Genomic DNA, 19,016 nt, shown 5'->3' with positions numbered 1-19,016 from the left:
TCTACTAGCAATAAACTTAATTTAGCCCCACAATTACCTCAGTTACAAGCTTAGTCTATGCACCAGAAATCTGGAATTTCCTCCTTCCTCTCGGCTCTCACGTACGGGGTTGCGGCTGATGATGGTTGAAGCTGGATTGCAGCTAGTGGAGATGGAAGTGCAGAAGGTTGAATCTCGCTCACGGTTTCTCCCTGGCTTCACTCTAGCTTACGGACAGAGCAGGCGAAATTTTCACAGGTCGCGGGTTCTCCTCTCTCGGCTGGTCGATGATAACGAGGTGAGTCTCTCTCACTTTTATTCTCAGTCCGTAAACTGGATAGAGTTGTGAGGTATGGTGGAGTTGCGGTATTGAGGAAGTTGGAGTGTAGGAGGATGTTGAGTGTGTAGGTGGTGAAAGTTTGCATTGGCCGAGCAAGGAGGTGGCCTCTGGTTTCTGTCCGAAATCTGGTTTGAGTTGCATGATAGTTTGAGGAATTGTTCAAGGATAGTTTAGTCTTTTCACTTCTCCTCCTATTATCCACTTAAGTCCTTAGTTCTAACTTAGCTCCAAAAATTATCCCCAAGTGTGATTCGAAAGCCTAATTATACACAGGTGTACTTAAACCCTTTTTATCGAATATTTATCGATTGCAAGTTAGTATTAAGGTTCCTATTAACACTTAACATTCTTGCTTGATTAATTAAACTATTAAAATCAAGTTTGACCTTAATATATAAATCTAACATTTAACATTAGCAACTAATTGGAATTAATCATTGGAATTTAAATAAGTTGCTTTAAGATAATAAGGTTATCAACTCAAGGGTCATTACTTTTGCATAAAGGAATTTGAGTATTCTAACCTTTTTATGCTAAGACGAAAAAAAAAATTAATCTAACTCTAAAGTTATTAATTAGTCTAGCAAAACCAAGAAATTTCATAACTTAGGAAAATTATATTATTTTTCACATAAACCTGTTTTTGCGTACTTAATTGCAAACAAGTAAAAGTAATGCTAGGAATTATTAAGGAATAAAAGAAGTGCAAATGACATATGAAATGTTATTTATTTATGCATTTTCAGGGTTCTCACAGGTACCCCTCTGGGTCTCCCTCTGTGACGACCCCGCCGTATCCAGAGGCGTACTAAAGGGCTTAGCGGACCGTCTGCCTAACTCGCTGCAGGATTCGAAAACGCAAATCAATAAAAGCTATATAAACCGAAGGAGTACTCTATGGGTCTTGGCTTGTCTATTTGCAGTTTCATTGGTTACCCCTTCAGTTTCTTGTCCTCGTCCTCTACATCCAACTCGACCACGGGTCTCCATCTGATTGTTTTATAACTTCTATAATTGTAACAAAATATGGTACAAGTTCAAAGTATTGAAAATTATAAAATGCACGAAATAACCAAAATATCAAAATCTCATACACGAAACTATATACATATATATACAATTCACGCCAAAAGTATACACCTATCAGTCCACATAACAGCTTGTGACGCCCCGAAAAAAAAATGAGTTTGAGAACCCGGAAAGTTTCTAATTTTCTAGGGTTTATTTTATTTAATCGTCCGCCTTTTCTACATTTTCTGTATTAGAAAATTTCCCCAGATAAAGTTTATGAGCAAAAATAGTTTTAAAATGATTTTTCTAGTATCAGTTAGTTTTTGAGAAATTAAGAGCGTATTTTGGACGTGGGCCCCACTAGTGCGAAAAGTTCGGAAAAATTCGGCCAATAAGGTTAAGTTTCGGATACTGGGTGAAATTTATTGGGTGTTAAGAGATATTTGGAGGATGAGATGTGATTGATGTGAGAGGAAACAAAAGGATAGAAATGCATTGAATGAAGTGACATGTGTCACTTTAAGAGAGGTTGCCACTTATTTGACTTATTTGACTTTTGACCTTTCTTACCAATTGTTGATTAAATATCTCAAATTTACCACAAAAATCACCATTTCTTTCTCTTCTTTGGCCGACCAACCTTAAGGAAGAAAGGAAGAGAGCTCTTCACCATTTTAGCTAACATCTAGCTCAAATCATCCAAACCAATTGCTGAAATTTGTTTCTACTCCATAAAATCCTTCCATTTGGTGCTAGTAAGTGATTTTGTGGAAGTGTTCAAGGAAGCTAAGGTGTCCTACAACACTTCCTCTCTTGTGTTCTAGGTGAGTGGTGATTGAACTTCTTCCTACACTTAATGAAGCTTAAGTTGTGCTTAATGGTAGCTAAAGTGATGAATTTGTGGTTTATTTCTTGGTTTGAGATGAATTGGTGAAGGTTTTCAATTTATTGATGAATTTTCTGGTTTAATGTGATCATGATGTTGTGGTGATTTATGATGGTTGGTAATGAGGGGTAATGACTCTAGTAGGTGTAAATGATTGGTAATTGCAACCAATTTTGGGTTTGAAAGGAATTTGAGAAAGTTAGGGTTTCATATCCCCTTTTCTGTCCGGTTTGTATCATATGGTTAGAGGCCGAATTGGCCTTGGCTTAAAACATGAAAGTTGTAGGTATTGATGTGTTTGAAGTTCCTGTAAAATTTCAGGTCATTTGGAGTAGTGTAGAGTGAGAAATGTCGATTTTACTGTTGCTGTTCTGGGTTCTTCAGGATGGCCGAACTGCGTTTGTAATTGGCTGTTTTGACTGGAATTGCTTTAGATTTGATTTTTGAGGTCTTCTGATGAAATGTATCTTGATGTCTTAGCTATCATATGCCTTTGGAATCAATGAATTTGGACTTGTATAGACTGAGTTGGACTGATTACATCATAGTGTAATTTGTAAACCTGCAATTACGGTTCTGGTTTGTTATTTTGCATATTTTACCTAGTTGTGCTAGGATTTGGACTGAGTGGCCTTCTACAATGTTGTAGCCCTGTATTTTAGCTTCGAAATGGTGGGTCTTGCACCTTCATCCGACAATCTTAGCGCCTTTGATACCATTACCGCAAAATGACGTCAAAACTGTTTTTCTGGTTTGAGCGAAACTTTCATTTTCGGACTTTTCCCTAGCTTGACTTGTACTAGTACTACTTGGAGCTTGCTGAATGGCTATTGGATGAACTTTTTGTTGTGTGTGTACCTTTGGGACTGGCTGAGGACATAATGAAGCCATGATGGCTGGAAAAGTTAGCAAATTCAGGGGAAGTGCTGTCCGAACTTTGAAGGGATTTGTTTGCATTGAGTTTGTGATCTAAGACTTGGATTTGAGCAAGGCAATGTTATATGCTGGATGATTTCTGAGCCGTGGAGGTGAGTGACCCTAAACTATTTCCAAAGTACTTGTGAAATGTTTCTTGCATTATGTACTTGATTGCATATCATGCGTGCTTGCATGTGAGTTCATGACATGATTTGGCTTCAATGAGTTCTGGGAAAGTCTTGTGCTGGACACCAACGTCTCCACTCTGTTTATGGTTCATGTTCATGTTTATCTGGAGCTCAAGAAGGGGCTCCCTCTTAATGTTAATGTTAAATGATCTATTTGAGCGTTGGGTGTTCAAGTGCTATGATTTCCCTGGCTCACGAGAGCACTAAACGAACATTTGATCTCTGAATCATGACATCATCGAAATGATCGAAATGCAACATTGTGAAATATATTTGTTTAATGATTTTACTGGTTACTCGCTGAGCTTCTAGCTCACCCCAAAAATATTTTATTCCCCTCCACAGGGCTCAAGGCGAAGGAAGGGCTTGTAGTGCTTATTCGTGGATTATATCATGTATGGACTGAACTTGGATTTCCTTTTGTGTAATCATTCATATTGGGATTGTATTGAACGTTTAGAATTGATTGGATGTGTAATAGTCTAGTTTTGGACTTCCTCCTGTATACTAATTGTGATCAAGGATCAGAGTGGCGCTGCGGAAGTGTGGACGCTTCGCTTTTGATATGTAAAGTTTGGGAACCTTTGATGTATATTTGATATATATATCTTGAAATTCAATTGAGGATTGTAGTGAACGACTGAGTCCCGGCGAGAGCTGGGCAGGCGGCCCGCCGAACCCTCTGGTTCGCCTTAGGGGGAGGTGGGGTCGTCACGGTTGGTATCAGAGCCATATGCCGACGGTTGGGACTCTACGTCCTTTTACTGGAAAAGCCCCGAGCCTCTCGTTCGTGAAGAGTCACGAAGCGAAACTCTCCGTAGGGAATGCCCGCGTGCGGGTGGCAAGCTGATAGGTACCTTGTGATGTGACCCAGAGAACTGTCACACAGCTAATATCCAACCAGTACAAAACATGTTAGTTCATGAGAACACCGACTCTAAAAAGAGTCAACAAAACAAGTCAGAGTAACGGCCCTAACGGAAATCCCCTACAGAGCCCATAGAATCTATCGCATGCATCGGCCCCGCTCCGCCAGCCCTAGGTGGCGCCTCGGCAGCCACATCCAAGAAAACCTAATAGTCTCGCATAATACCACGGGCTCTTTCTCTAATCTGCCCCTTCAAAGTGAAGAGGTGACGGTGGGTCTCCTCAAGCTGACGACCGAGAGTATACGTCTGCTCCTCCTCAACTCGTAACCTGGTCTCGAGGTCACGTAGATGCATGGCCTGTCTATGGCTTACGTCTCTGGCCTCCTCCAACTGAACCCTCAGAGTGTCAACCGCCTTATCTAAGCGACGTCGCTCGTTATCTATAGCCATAACAACCTCGTCAGGGTATCCATAGGTATGTCGAGACTCACACGATCGATGCATCTGACCGAAGGGAGAATACAGTCTATAGGGTTCTCCGACCCTCCTCTGATTTCTAAGGACTCGTAGGTGCACCACCTGATTCACCGGTCTACCAATACTCTTAGATCTTCCTCCGGTACCACTAGGTCCACTGGTATCGCTAGACCCACCAGCCTCCATACCTACACAACAAAACATCATTTAATCAATCCTCCGAAATTTCATCTTAATAGATACGATTCAACTTAAAGACAATCATTTAATCAATCCACCTGTGACGACCCCACCATACCCAGAGGCGTACCAAAGGGTTTAGCGGATCGCCTGCTTAGCTCGCGCCAGGACTCGATTCCAAAAATGATAAAACAAATTTCACGTTAAAAGAAAGTTCTATATACACTATTACATCTTCAAAAGTTATATAAACTATTACATCAAACCATACATACCACTAGTACCAGAAAATAAACTTTAGAAAAGCTACTAACTATAACCACCACAACAAATATATACATCTTACTAGTCAACTTATAACAAGTACGAGGGCAAAATCAATTATTCTATAAATCAAAAGTCTATACACCTTCCCGAGCTTTCCCCGCGTCGGCCTCTGCTAAGGAAAACAAATAGAATGAGGTAAATTATATGTTTAGTGAATAATCGGGGGTAAAAACGTAAAATCACATCCAAACAAACATGTAAACCAAGATATTTCACATCAATAGACAGAAATGTAACATCACAATGGTCCTATACCAAAAAGCACCAGTCCTATAAAGGCATTCCACTTAATTGAGCTTTCCTGAGCTCGCTACCCAAACCTCTTGCCGAAGGAACAAAGCTCTATATTCATCACTGTGAGGACCCAAAAATGTATTCCAAAAAAAATTATTATTTTTATATTTTATATTTTAATCTACTTGCCTTGAATTTTTAGTTAATTTAATGGTTGAGTTATGATTTTATTTCCTATTGCCCCATTCAATTTGTTGCATGTTGAGTTCATAGTGCATTATGCAAGTGTGATCAATTAGTGAGGTGTGTGCAATAAATTTGGTGAATTAGAGAGAGTTTTGTGCAGAAGGGTTTTTGTTAATAGAGGTGTTAAGATATCATTGGAAGAGGGTTAGATATTAGTGAATGGAAGACAACTAAATAAGGATTTCATCTTGTGATGCCAAGTGTCAACCATCTAGCTGGCTTTGACCAAGACCAAGTTCTCTTCTTATCTTCAACAAGCTTCCATTCATTACCATTTCTTTTCTTTTCCTTCTTGATTGGATGAAATTTGAGAGAGAAAAAACAACAAACTTCAAGCCTTGATTCATTGCCTATTTAGTGAAATCCAAAGACAAACCCTAATCTACTCTATAAAACCTTGAATCAAGCTTGGAAAGAAGCTATTGAAGGAGTTCTTGGAAAAAGGACTTCTTGTTTCATTTCCAACCTTAGTCTTGTGTGGAATGAGATAAAAATTGCTAGAAAACCAAGTTTTCTCTTCTTATACTTGAGTATATTTGATGTATGGATTATAGGAGTTAAAAGGGAGGAATTTTATGGAGGATTTTAGTTATTTGCAAGTTATTTTCTTGATAGTTTGTTGCTGGAAAATTTTCATCTTTATGTGTTTGGGTCAATCATTAGTTTACAAGCTTTAAATGTGGATTTTGGTGGATTTCTTTGCTAAGAATCATGCTATATGCCTCTTTATATGATAAAGAAGAAGGATTAGATATGTTCCATGAAAACCTTAGTAGCTTTGATGGGGAAATTTATGGTGAGTTTGATATATGTTTCTATGTGGAAATATTAGTCATTTTTATGGTGATTTTGGCAAGGTTTTTTCTTAAGATACTTTGTTAAATCTTAATTTTCAAATGTATCTTGAACTTGAGCCAAGAGAGTGAGATTTTGTTAAAAGTTTCATTTTCTCAAGTTGTTAGCAATCTGGAAATTTCCATAGGAAGCTCTGCGCAGCTTTGAGAAATTGGCTATAACTTCGTATAGGAAAGTCGGAATTGAGTTCCGTTTGTTACATTTGAAACTTGACATAGAGACCTTTCTAACGGTATGAAATTTGAGCCATGGTTCATTTTATATATAAAGCATAAAATTGGCAAAATTGACTAAAATTTCTGCCCTGCACAAGTAAAAACTGGTATGTTGCAATAGATTGCGGCTCAATTTGGATTAATTTATGAACTGAATCTCTTCGAGATGTCTTCTAAAGATTGTTAGTGCTTCAAGTCTAGTTTTTAAGGGGAAAGTAGTATGATTTTTTGACATTTATAACTCAAGTTATGATTTTTCAAAGGAATGATGCTTGCTGGAATTTTTGTTAGAACTCGTGGCAGAAAAGCTGAGATGTTTCCAACTTTACATCTAAAACTTTGGCTATAAATTGACATATCTTGAATCTATATATCTTAAAACACTTCAATCTTAGCAAGCATGTGAGTTTTTATGGTAAAAATCTTGACTTATGTGGCTGGAATTCTTGTTTGGAGGAATCGCAGGGCTGCTGGAAAATTTGCAGCTTAGCCAATGATGAATCTTCTTGCTATTTTGATGGAAATTGACTGAAGGATCATGTTATATACCTTGTGTATGCTATACTTATGGTTGTATGAAAGTTTGCTTTGGTAAGAATTTGATCAATGGGGCTGAGCTGAGGATAAAATGACTGATAAACTATCTACTAGCTTGATAACCGGTCCAATGGAGAATTAGCTATGTAGCCTGCTATGTTTAGCCTTAAAGTCCTTTTGTTTAGGGGTCTTTTGATTCAATCTTGTTCATATCACTTGCTAGAACCTTGAACTACAAAGGCGCCTTGAATTAGAGCGAATCTAATAGCTTAAAAAGGTGAACCACCTTGGTTTCTTCACTATTTTGTTGCTAGAAATTTCCAGCAATGAAATGAAATGTGGAACTCTTTGGTTGCTCATATTTCTTGGATCCAAATGCTTTCCTTTCGCTCCAAAACCATACTTGAATCATTGCTCTAGTATGTATTTGGATTTTCCTTGAATTGCACTTTCAAATTTATCTTTGAACCCTTGTGTTTTGAGAGGCCAACTTGTATAGTTATATGGCCAATAGTTGAGCTTAAAATGTGAATTTCATTCACCTAAGTTTTGGATAGTTTGACCATAAATATCTTTTATCTTAGTTGCTCTTAGGGTTTGACGGTGAATACGAGAGCCACCCGGAGATGAGCGTTTAACGTGCTTTGTTTTGAACTGGTGAATGTTCCAACTGCATGTTCCATGCTACTTGTTACTCAAATTGCTAGGTACTTAATTTGTCATTTTTTAGATGAGTGTGTACTTTATCGTACTTAACCTAACTTGACTAAACTTTTGATATCTTGTTCATGCATGTACAAGCAATTTGATTTACAAGTGACCTATATCTTGACTTGAAATGCTTGATATTGCATGAGGACTTGCATGTGCATGTGCATGTGCATGATTATAGACCAGCTGTATATCTTCTTGCTGCGATTGAACTAGACCCTTGGACCCTTATCCGAGACGTCGGGTAAGTGAAAACTTGGATTACTCATGCGTATGCGTGAATGTAGGTCGGTAACGGCTAAATTGAACCCTCGTTGGACCTCTTGCTTGAGACCAGCCTTAGAGCAGTCGGGTAAGTTGGGCAATCTTGGGTAAAGGACGAAATTCCTAACCTGTTTATCTGTGACTTGAATTCATGACTTAAATTCATGACATGCTTGAATACGAAACGTTAGGTGACAGCTAACGTCTCCAATCTTTACTTGCGTAAGCGTTAGATCACAGCTAACGACTCCACTCGTGAATACTTGAATACTTGGGGCTTTAAGCCCAAATCATTGAATACTTGAATACTTGGGGCCCAGATCATGAATACTTGAAGACTTGGGGCTGTAAGCTCATCCCATGGTTGGTTGGTCGAATAGAGCCAGCAAAGGGTTTGGTCCAGGAGATTGATGAACCATGGGTACTTGATTGGCGTTCGGGCCAGGTAGGGGAATGATTGGTGGACGGAGATCGAAGTTTAGTGGTGATCTACAGACATTATAATTCCATGGTTGATAGAAAGTCAACAGACCCTGGACAAGCTGCCGTGGTACCTACTCCTGAGAGCAGACTATATCCTTTGATATGAATGTGATATTTACTATACATTATTGCATGATCTATCTGATTACCTATTTCGATATATATTATATCATGCCTACTAGTTTACTTGCATGTTTTCTTGGAATCTCACTAGACTTCTAACTCATTCTATAAATTTTTTTTCCTTACAGGGGTCAAAACGTGAGAATGGGTGCTGGTGAAGGCATAGTCTTTATCTAAGATTTGTTAGTTGCTCCTGTAGGCACTCCTAATCTCTCTAGTGTGTTTGTTTGGTTTTATTTTGTAAGTTTAACTCATCAGCTGTATTTAGAGATTATATGGGCATTTGATGTCCATGATTATATATGTCTAGGGTTGTAATTGATATTGTTCTTATTATTGAGGTTGTTTCTTTGTAAATTTCGTGACGACGTGAGTGAATCCTGACGAGAGTTGGGCAGATGGTCCACCAAACCCTTGGGTACGCCCTAGGGGGAGATGGGGTCGTCACAATCACAAATATGGATATATTTTAGGATTAACTGTTGGATAAATTCGCCAAGTTGCCTTTCTTGTCTAGACGATATCCGTCATAAGCGACACGTCATGCGCCAATATCTCAAAGGAGATATTAACTATGGCATTTTAACTATGTCAACAATCCCAATATGTTTGTTAACTATGCCATTAGGAATTATTAACAATCCCAAGAGTTCTTCTGAAAAGTTAACAATTTCTTGGGATTGTTAACTATGTCAGGGATTTTGTCCCTCATGTGGCCAAGCTCATTAGCCCTTTGGCCAAAATGCTAAAGAAAAACGCACCTCCATAGGGATCATCTCAAATGGAAGCACCAACGTAAAGGCAAAACCAAAAAAAGACTCAAAGACTTCATGGACATGTGATGTCATAGATGATATAATATAGTAGTTGATGTCATGAATGATGTAATATATACGATGATGAGTCATTAGTCAAGATAGTTTTGGTTTTGACAAGTGTCCTGTTGAATCATCAGGAAGTTTGACATGTGTCTTGTTGAGTCAGCATTCCAGGTGATGAGTCATCGTCTTAATTGATATCCTACTGATAGGCCTGTTAATCGGGTCTTATGAGCCGAGCTTTCACAATCTCGAATTCACCTCATTTAATTTGTAACACTTTTGGATTGTGGGCCATAAGTTTCGCGTTAATAAATGTGAATCTCATAATCAACTCACATAATATTCAGGTTTTGAACCTTATTCAAGTTTAGCCCAAACTCACTTATTACTCCTCAATTTTCTTAATATAATTGTTATAACTATTAAGTTGTAAAACTAATTTAATATTCATAGGATACAACACTAAAACTAAATATGAACAAGTAATAGTTCTTAAAAAGCATATAAAAAAAAAATTCAACAATATTTATATCTAATTCGTTCAAAGCACATAGAAAATAGTAATAAAATTTGCAATCATAAGCCAATATATTTTCAAATATTGGACCTTTTTCATAGCCTTGTGATTTGAATCCAAACATGCTTGATGACTTGTGTTTCTAGACCAAAAAGAAATCAATCAATATTATGTCAACACAAAAATTTACTCAATGAATAAGAAAAGTTAGAGTTTTAGTTATGCATTTCCAATATTGGCTCTCAAAAAAATTGGTAAAGGAGTTGATTTTAACTCTTGGACTGAGAAGGATTTAGAAGAGTAAAACTACTTATTAGTCTAAATACTGACAAGAAATCAAATTATTAATGAAAAATTTTAAACATCGCTACTAACCAGCAAAATCAGGGTTACATTCTTGTACAAAATCAATCTCCTTGGCGCATCTTTAATCCAATCTCGAGCACAAATTAATGTTTCAACAGTGGAGGGCAGTATTGAGCTATGAAAATTGTTCAAAACACATTCCCCTATACAGAAAGCACTCTCAGATGCAATTGAAGAAACAGGAATAGCTAAGATGTCTCTTGCCATCATGGACAATACTGAAAACTTGATTCGATGAGTTTTCCAATAATCCAATACATCCAATGATTCTTCTTCATTGGGCTTTGCTTGGATAGATTTTTTTGTGACAACCCCACCACCCCCTAAGGCGAACCAAAGGGTTCGGCGGGTCGCCTGCCCAGCTCTCGCCGGGACTCAGTCGCTCACTAAAGTCCTCAAACGAATTACAAGAATAAACCTCAAATATACATCACATGGTCCACAAATATACATCCAAGTCTCCAATAATTACATGTCACAATTGCAGCGGAAACAATTCCCAACTATACAAAAAATGATTCCAAATCCAAATTGTACAACATAAAGGCCATCCATTCACGTGAATAAGCACAACAAGTCCTGCCTTCGCCTTGAGCCCTGTGGAGGGGAATAAAATAGTTTTTGGGATGAGCTAGAAGCTCAGCGAGTAACCAGCAAAATCATTAAGCAAATATATTTCACAATGTTGCATTTCGATGATTTCGATGATGTCATGATTCAGAGATCAAATGTCCGTTTAGTGCTCTCGTGAGCCGGTGAAATCATAGCACTTGAACACCCAACGCTCAAATATTTCATTTAACATTAACTCACGAACTCACAAAAGTGGGAGCAACATCGGTGCTCCAGATAACCATGAACATGAACCATAAACAAGGTGGAGACGTTGGTGTCCAGCACAAGACTTTCCCAGAACTCATTGAAGCCAAATCATGTCATGAATTCACATGCAAGCACGCATGATATGCAATCGAATAATTAATGCAAGAAACATTTCACAAGTACTTTGGAAATAGTTTAGGGTCACTCACCTCAATGGCTCAGAAATCATCCATCATATAACATTGCCTTACTCAAATCCAAGTCTTAGATCACAAACTCAATGCAATCAAGTCCTTTAAAAGTTCGGACAGCACTTCCCCTGAATTTACTAACTTTTCCAGCCATCATGACTTCATTATTTCCTCATTCAAACCCAAAGGTACACACACAATAATAAGTTCATCCAATAGCCATTCAACAAGCTCCAAGTAGTACAAATACAAGTCAAGCTAGGGAAAAGTCCGGAAATGAAAGTTAAGCTCAAAACCAGAAAAATAGTTTTGGACGTCATTTTGCGGTAATGGTACCAAAGGCACTACGATGGTCGGATGAAGGTACAAGACCCACCGTTTCGAAGCTAAGAGATAGGGTTACAATATTGTAGAAGGTCACTCAACCCAGTTTCGAGTGTAACCAGGCCAAAAATGCAAGATACGACATCAAAAACGTAAAACCGATTCACCAAAATGCATTCTAGCGGAAACATCATAACTCTGGCTCTACAAGTCCAAATCCAGAAATTCCAAAACCAGATGAAAGCTAAGAAACAGAGATAAATTTCATCAGAAGGCCTTAACAACCAATTAGGAAGCAATTCCAGCCAAAACAACCAATTACAGTCGCAAATCCCAATCTCGGGTAAACCAGAACAGCAATAGTAATTTTGACTTTTCTCACTCTACGCTACTCCGATTGACCTCAAATTTTGTAGGCACCTTTAAAATGTCATTCCCTACAACTTTCATGTTTTAAGCCAAGGCCAATTCGGCCTCTAACTGGGAGCTATAAATTCGGGCAGAATGTATTCATCATAACCCTAACTTTCCAAAATTTCTTCCAAAACAGAAATTGGTTGCAATTAACCACTTTTTCCACCTTCTAGAATCATTAAACATCATTTCCAATCATCATACATAACCACATAATCATACTCATATTAAAACAGAAAAATCCCCAAAAATAATAAAAGTTCATCCATCCAACCACAACTCAAAATATAATCCATCAAACCATCTCTTTAGCCATCACAAGTCACTAATTTAGCATAATCAAGAACAAAGAAGGGATGGCTAGACATGATACCTTCAAATATCAAGAAAGGTGATGACTTAGGGATTTTTCTTCCAAAACAACTCCACCAAGAGCTTCAATCTTCCTTAGCTAGCAAGTTTTATGGAGTGATTTGCAATTTAATCGGTTGGAACTCAAGATTTGGACAAGAAATTGAAGTGCAAGATGATGGATTTTCTCTCTCTTTTTCTCTCAAAATTTCGTCCAAGACAAGCTAAAATGGAGAGAAATTGGGTCCAAATTGGTTTTAGTAAAGTTAGAAAAGTCTTGGTCAAAAGTCAAGGTCCAATGGTTTTGTGACAAATGGTCCTTTAGGGTTTTATTCTTATCTTTTTGTCTCTCCAATACAAATATCTTAACACATTGTAAAATAATATCACGTAATACAAAATTCCAACAAGTTGTCAAAAATATAATGCATTTACCGCACTTGCGGGTCCCACGTTCAAAATACGCTTTTAATTTCTCAAAAACTAACCGATACTAGAAAAATCATTTTAAAACTATCTTTGCTCATAAACTTTATCTGGGAAATTTTTCTAATAAAGAAAATGTAGAAAAGGCGGGCGATTAAATAAAATAAACCCTTGAAAATTAGAAAATTTTTGGGTTCTTGTGAGGCCCCAGTCCGATCGTAAGTCGATATTTGGGTTATTTGATATTCGGTATGAGTAAATATGGGTTTTCGATGATTTTTCAAGTATCGGTTAGATTTTGAGAAAATAAGAACGGATTTCGGACGTGGGACCCACTAGTGCGAAAAGTTCGGGAAAATTCGGCCAATAAGATTAAATTTCGGATACTGTGAAAAATTTATCGGGTGTTAGGAGATAAGTAGAGGAGGTGATTTGATTGATGTGAGAGAGAAAAGAAAAGATAAGATTGCATTTATGAGGGTGACAAGTGTCACATAGTTATTGGATTTGACTTAAGAAATACTATTCATTTTTTTTGACTTTTTTGACTAATTGGTTAATATCTCCAAAAATTCACTCAAAATTCACCATTTCTTCTCCTTGGTGGCCGGCTCTCCCTAGCTCAATAAGGAAGAGAACTTCATCATTTTGCAAGCTTCCATTTGGTCCAATCTTTCAAAACCAAACACCTAAACTAGATTCTACTCCATAAAATCCTTTCTTCTAGTGCTACTAAGTGTCTTTGTGAAGTTAATTTGAAGGTTTAAGGTGGCCAACATCTCTACATCTCTTGTCTCTTAGGTAAGTGATGTTTGCCTACTCCCTTACACTTAATGATGCTTAAATTGTGCCTATTGGAAGTGATAGTGAAGTATTTGGTGATTTATTTCTTTATTTGACTTGATTTGGTGAAGTTTTCAATTTTATGAGGAATTTTCTGGTTTAATTGGATTATGATGGTGTGGTTGTTTATGATGATTGGCAATGGCCTATAATGACACTAGTAGGTGTGAATAGTTGATAATTGCAATCAATTTTGGATTTGGAAGAATTTCTGGAAAATTAGGGTTCTTGGTTGGACATTCTGTCCGAAATTTTAGGTCATAGATAGAGGCCGAATTGGACTTTGCTCAAAACATTAAAGTTGTAGGTATTGATGAGGTTGAAGTGCCTGCAAAATTTCAGGGCATTTGGAGTAGTATAGAGTGAGTTATGCCGTTTTTACTGTTACTGTTTTTGGTGAACAGAATGTCCGAACTGCGATAGTAATTGTCTGTTTTGACTGGAATTGGTTTGGATTTTGTTGTTGGTGTCTTCTGATGAAATGTAGCTTGATGTCTTAGCTTTCATATTCCTTTGGAATCAATGCTTTTGGACCTGTATAGACTGACTTGGACTGATTACAGTTTTGTGTGATTTGGGAACCTGCAATTACGGTTTCCTGGTTGGTTTTCTGCATTTTGACTTAGTTGTGCTAGGATTTGGATTGAGAGGCCTTCTACATTGTTGTAGCCCCTTAAGTCCTGGATATCCCTGTAAATTTTCAGGATTAACGGAGTGGTATAACCTGAGTTCTAAACGAAATACTCAGACCCGTTTTGACCGTCAAATTCTGTTCTGTTCTTATATCCGGACAGTTTACGACTGGAACTTTGGCTTCACGTTTGACTAGGTTACAAGCTGTTTGGGCTTGCGACCAAAACACCAAACTTATAGCTCTATATCAGAGCTTTCTAACGCCCTTAGAATTTCATGAATCGGGTTTATAGAACCTGAGATATAGCCGAGCAAATAAGGCCTGCCCGTGAAAATGACCATTTTCTGGTCAGATCTGTTTTGGTCCTGACGACCAACTTCCGTTCCGAATTTGGATTACCAACCTTCATGAAAGTTGTTCCATTTGGAATGAACTATCTAACTGCCAATTTTCAGCTCTTCTGCCCATGTGTAACATAGAAAACAGTTTGCACTCAAAACTGACCATTTGTGCATTGGCCAGATTTCGTATGTGATTGTGTTTGGTTCATTTGGGGCTGAAGCCTCCAGTTTCAGTTCTGGATGTCTTCATAAAAATTGTTGTTCATCCTTTAAGCTTCGATATGGTGTCTCATACGCCTTAATCCGATATTCGTAGCTCAACTTATGATTAAAATAGAAACGAGTGTCAAATCTGCCGTTTCCGCTAACGGCCGTTTCCGTTTCCGTCCGTCATATGTACGTGCGCGCGTGCCGTTTTTGCCGTTTTGTTTGTTTGAGGCACGATAGTAGCCGTTTACGATATTATGTGACACAATCTCCTATTTCAGATGGTGGTGAGCTGGGCGGATCTGGTGGGGTCCACTACTAGCTGATTGTTTCGATCCGACTTCGTACTTTTGCTATTTCCGTTTTGAGTAAGTATTCAGGCCAGGTTGGTGTGTTTTCTTTGCTATGTGTTTGAGATATGTGAAAAGGGTACTTAGGCGAGGGTGTACTTTATCGCACTCGACCTAAACCCTAATTTGAATGTGTAATTGTACTTGGCATATGTATATGAACCTTTTGGAACCAAAACCCTTGAGCTTGTGGCTCGGGGCGACTTTCGAGTAAAGTTTGTGAAGTTTGCAAAGTTTGTGAGTTCGTGGGCCCGATCTAAGACCTGTTTGGACTATTCGAGCCGGTTAGGGCTTGGTCGAAGTCAGTCCAACTTAGTCTGAGGTCACCAAGTTTGTAGGTTCATGTTATGAACCAATTTTGTGAATCCGGTTCACCGAGAAGGTGACCAAGTTTGTGACCCGAGCTTGTGACTCAAGCTCAAGTTTGTGATTTCGTTCGCCCGGGCAAGTTTGTGAGGTGACTGGCCAGTGAGGGTGATAAGGTGTCGGTGGGTGTATAAGTGAAGTTCTACGGACTATTATTTGCGGTCGACGGAGTGTCGGCAGGAGATCATACATGGCACATGAATTGGCTTTGGAGCCACCCGTATCCTTATTATATGATGTTGTTCTTTTCTGCTTTTGCTTTACTCTTATTGTGTAATTGTTGCTACGTGAATTTATGCTTTCGCCCCTGTTTACTTACTAAGCATTTAGCTTACCCCTTTCCTTTTGTTTTCCTTAGCAGGGGCCGACGCGGGGACTTTTGGCTCGTATACTAGTATAGGTAGATTGGCTTGTAATAGTTGAACAGTTAGGATGTTTGTTTTTGTTTTGGTGGTTGTATATATTATGAATCGTGTTCTTGTGGCTTACAAGAGTTTTATTAGCTTTAAGTTTTGAGTCCTGGCGCGAGCTAGGCAGGCGGCCCGCCGATACCCTTGGGTTCGCCCTTGGGAGAAGTGGGGTCGTCACAGTTCTCACACTCATACTTTCGGGACGTCACATTTTTCCTCCAAATAAGAGTCCAACCTTGTCTTGCTACAAGTGCAATCTTCCTCCTCGTCAGGATATAAAAATCATCCATATAATTCATCTTTGTTGTAAAAGAAATGCTACTGCCTGCCCCTGTAGTTTTCTCCTTTCGTGAAGCTATATCCAACTAACAACTCACTTCATAATCTATTACTTACTTGATGAAAAGAACATGAAGTGTTTTTTCAAAAATTTACTTAAGGAATAAGAAAAGTTAGAGTTTCAGTCATGTATTACCAATATTGACTCTCAAGAAAACTAGTATGGGAGTTGATTTTAACTCTTGGACTGAAAGGATGTAGTAGAGTAAACACTACTTATTAGTCTAAATACTAATAAGAAATCAAATTATTAATGAAAATTTTTAAACATCGCTACTAACCAGTAAAATTAGGGTTACATTCTTATGCAAAATCAATCTCCTTTGGTGCATCTTTAATCCAATCTTGAGCACAAATTAATGCTTCAATAGTGGAGGGTAGTAATGAGTTATGAAACTTGTTCAAAATATGTGCCCCTGTACTGAAAGCACTCTCAGATGCAATAGAAGAAACAAGAATAGCTAAGATGTCTCTTGCCATCATGGACAATACTGGAAACTTGGCTGCATGTGTTCTCCAATAATCCAATACATCAAATGATTCTTCTTCATCAGACTTTGCTTGGATAGATTTTTTTCCTCCAAATAAGAGTCCAACTCTGTCTTGCTACAAGTGCTATCTTCCTTCTCGTCAAGGCTATAAAAGTCATACATGTAATTCTACTTTATTGTAGAAGAAGTGCTACTGCCTGCCCTTGTAGTTTTGTCCTTTCGTGAAGCTATATCCTACTGACAACTCACTTCATGAACTATTACATACTCAATGGAAAGAACATGAAGTGTTTTTTCAAAAATTTACGCAACGAATAAGAAAAGTTAGAGTTTCAGTTATGCATTACTAATATTGACTCTCAAGAAAACTGGTATGGGAGTTGATTTTAACTCTTGGACTGAGAAGGATTTGGTAGAGTAAACACTACTTGTTAGTTTAAATACTAACAAGAAATCAAATTATTAATGAAAATTTTAAACATCGCTACTAACCAGTAAAATCAGGGTTACATGCTTGTACAAAATCAGTCTCCTTTGGTGCATCTTTAATCTAATCTTGAGCACAAATTAATGCTTCAATAGTGGAGGGCAGTAATGAGCTATGAAACTTGTTCAAAACACGTCCCCTTGTACTGAAAGCACTCTCAGATGCAATTGAAGAAATAGGAAAAGCTAAGATGTCTCTTGCCATCATGGACGATACTGGAAACTTGGCTGTATGAGTTCTCCAATAATCCAATACATCAAACCATTCTTCTTCATCGAGCTTGCTTGGATAAATTTTTTCCTCCAAGTAAGAGTCCAACTCTGTCATGCTACAAGTGCTATCTTCCTTCTCGTCAAAGCTATAAAAATCATCAATGTAATTCTTCTTTGCTATAGAAGAAGTTTGTTGCCTGCCCCTATGGTTTTCTCCTTTTGTGAAACTATATCTTATTGACAACTCACTTCATATAAGCTATTACATACTCGATGAAAAGAACACGAAGTGTCCTTTCAAAAATTTTCTGAAGGAATAAGAAAAGTTAGAGTTTCAATTATGCATTTCCAATATTGGCTCTCAAGAAAACTGATAGAGGAGTTGATTTAAACTCTTGGACTGAGAAGGATTTGGTAGAGTAAACACTACTTATTAGTTTAAATACTAACAAGAAATCAACTTATCAATGAAAATTTTTAAACATTGCTACTAACCAGTAAAATCAGGATTAAATTCTTGTTGAAAATCAATCTCCATTGGTGCATTTTTAATCCAATTTTGGGTACAAATTAATGTTTCAATAGTGGAGAGCAGTAATGAGCTATGAACTTGTTCAAAACACGTCCTTCTGCACTGAAAGCACTCTCAGATACAACTGAAGAATAGGAATAACTAAGATGTCTCTTGCCATCATGGACAATACTAGAAACTTGGCTACACGAGTTCTCCAATAATCCAATACATCAAATCATTCTTCTTCATCGGGCTTGCTTGGATAGATTTTTTCCTCCAAATAAGAGTCCAACTCTGTCTTGCTACAAGTGCTATCTTCCTCCTCATCAAGACTCTAAAAATCATCAATGTAATTCTTCTTTGCTGTAGAAGAAGTGCTACTACCTAACCTTGTAGTTTTCTCCTTTTGTGAAGCTATATCCTGCTGACAACTCACTTCATAAGTTGTTACATACTCAATGAAAAGAACATGAAGTGGTTTTTGAACACGATCTGACATATATGGTGCTAAATAGCTCTCATAGATCTTGCTAAAGGTGGTTTTCAATTTTCTCATTTCAAATCTAGGATCTAAACAAAATCAATAGATACCAAGATATTTGATCCTTTTTCTAGCCAATATTTCTCAAACTTCACCAATGTATTTGCTACCATGCTTCCAAGAAGTGGACTGTCCTCTATAGAATTCCCTTAATAACATGAACACACGGTAAATTTCATAAAGAAACACATTAGCTGTGCAATATT

This window comes from Coffea arabica, chromosome 1e (genome assembly GCF_036785885.1).
Source record: "Coffea arabica cultivar ET-39 chromosome 1e, Coffea Arabica ET-39 HiFi, whole genome shotgun sequence".
In the NCBI taxonomy this organism is placed as follows: domain Eukaryota; kingdom Viridiplantae; phylum Streptophyta; class Magnoliopsida; order Gentianales; family Rubiaceae; genus Coffea; species Coffea arabica.
The sequence above is the reverse complement of the archived record's forward strand: the minus strand, read 5'-3'. Positions refer to the sequence as shown.